Genomic DNA, 2,489 nt, shown 5'->3' with positions numbered 1-2,489 from the left:
GGTCTGTGCCTGCCTTTGATCCTGCTGTCCCTCTTAAAGGCAGCTTACTCTGTTGTTTGTTATTTTGCCTTATGGTTGGGGAAGGTGTGCCAGGATCCTCCCTTGGCAGAGCTCCTGCTAACTCTCCAGAGACAAGAGGGAGCATAAAGGACCAGGTGCTGCAGAGGCCACAATGTTTATCATCTCAGTGGATCCCAAGCAGCTTCCGATAAACCCTTGTGGGTTGGAGTTGTCTTGGTGGGTGATTCCCTTGAACAGAGAGAATGTCCCCCAAGGAAGAGGAGTGGTGTCAGCTCCAGGAACTTGTGGAGGCTGTGTTTAGAGTGTTGGCACCACAAGGGCAGCTCTCAGACAGTTTTATCAGTGAGTGGCATTGCATCATGAGGGACTGAGGTTAGCTGGCCAGCAGAAATGGGCCAACACCACAGTTCAAAAGCATCAATTCTTTGGTGCTCAGCTTTCTTTATAGGCCAACTCTCACATTCATACATGACTACTGGAAAAACCATAGCTTTGAGTAGATGGACATTTGTTGGCTAAGTAATGTCTCTGCTTTTTAATATACTGTCTAGGTTAGTCGTACCTTTTCTTCCAAGGAGCAAGCATCTTTTAATTTCATGGCTGCAGTCACCATCTGCAGTGATTTTGGAGCCCCCCAAAATAAAGTCTCTCACTGTTTCCATTGTTTCCCCATCTATTTGCCATGAAGTGATGGAACCAGATGCCATGATGTTAGTTTTGTGAATGGTGAATTTTAAGCCAGCTTTTTCACTTTTCTCTTTTACTTTCATCAAGAGGCTCTTTAGTTCCTGTTCGCTTTCTGCCAAAAAGGTGGTGTTATCTGCATATCTGAGGTTACTGATATCTCTCCTGGCAATCTTGATTCCAGCTTGTGCTTCATCCAGCCTGGCATTTTGCATGATGTACTCTGCATTATATAAGTTAAATAAGCAGGGTGATAATATACAGCCTTGACATACTCCTTTCCCAGTTTGGAACCAGTCTGTTGTTCCATGTCCAGTTCTATGTTGCTTCTTGACCTTCATACTGATTTCTCAGGAAACAGGTAAGGTGGTCTGGTATTTCCATCTCTTGAAGAGTTTTCCACAGTTTGTTGTGATCTACACAGTCAAAGACTTGGCATAGTCAGTAAAATAGAAGTAGATGTTTTTCTGGTATTCTCTTGCTTTTTTTTGATGATCCAACAGATGTTGGCAATTTGATCTCTGGTTCCTCTGCCTTTTCTAAATCCAGCTTGAACATCTGAAAGTTCACAGTTCACATACTGTTGAAGCCTGGCTTGGGCATTACTTTGCTAGGGTGTGAGATGAGTGCAAGGACAAAGCAGAAAGCTTTGAAATAAAGGCAAAAGAGAAGCTAAAGGCAAAGGAGAAAAGGAAAAGTATACCCATTTGAATGCAGAGTTCCAAAGTAAAGCAAGGAGAGATAAGAAAGCCTTCCTAAGTAAACATTGTAAAGAAATATAGAAAAACAATAGAATGGGAAAGACTAGAGATCTCTTCAAGAAAATTACATATACCAAGGGAACATTTCATGCAAAAATGGAAGGAGAATTCTCACCTCTCAAAAGACCTCTAGTGATTAGACAATAAATATGTAACCTGCTAGGATCACCTGCCCCAGGGATGACAGATATAGGATGTTTATTTGTGGCTCAGGGTACTGGAAGGAGAATATCAGGGAATCCAAGACCCCATTATAGAACCACACAGCTCAGGGGCCATGGGCTGATGGGCCCCTTCATGAAGGGAAGGAGGAGGGAGAGGCAAGAAGATGAAGATGAGGGAGGACCACTCTGTACAACTATGATCTCCAACATGGATGTAACTGGACAACACCACATTAAGTAAAAGAAGCCAGACACGAAAGACCAAGATTGTATAACTCATTTATATGAAATGTACTGAACTGGTAAATCCCTGGAGACAGCAAGCATTTGGTGTTACCAGGGGCTGAGGGGAAGGGCAAATGGGGAATGACTACTAATGGATACCAGAATTTCCTCTGGGTGATGAAAATGTTTGGAACTAGAGAGAGTAGTGGTGATGGTCAGGTTTGTGAATGAACTAAATGCCACCAAATTATACACTTTAAACTAGTTAGTTACATGATGTGAACTTCAGCCTCATTTTAAACTATCTCGTGGGCAGAAAGGAGCTGAGTGAAAAGTTTGAGCTCAAGAGCCAGGGACCCAGAGTGTGAATCTCGCTTCTCCACTCACTAACCAGGTGATCTTGGAGCACTCTGGCCATTGCCTAGCTCCTGTTTACTCATCTGTAAGGTGTGCAAAATCAATTGAACCCACTTCAAGGGGTTACTGGAAGGAGGACTCAAGGAAGCTCATGGATGCACAGATTAAGGAGCACAAGGTGATGAGAAAAGGAAGCTGTGGTTGTGCTGAAGAGGGGAGAAGTCACTTGGGGTGAGTTGTGGTCTCAGAGGCAGAAGTGGAGAGAGATACTAGCCAT

This window comes from Bos indicus x Bos taurus, chromosome 18, assembly GCF_003369695.1.
Source record: "Bos indicus x Bos taurus breed Angus x Brahman F1 hybrid chromosome 18, Bos_hybrid_MaternalHap_v2.0, whole genome shotgun sequence".
Taxonomy (NCBI): Eukaryota; Metazoa; Chordata; class Mammalia; order Artiodactyla; family Bovidae; genus Bos; species Bos indicus x Bos taurus.
The sequence above is the reverse complement of the archived record's forward strand: the minus strand, read 5'-3'. Positions refer to the sequence as shown.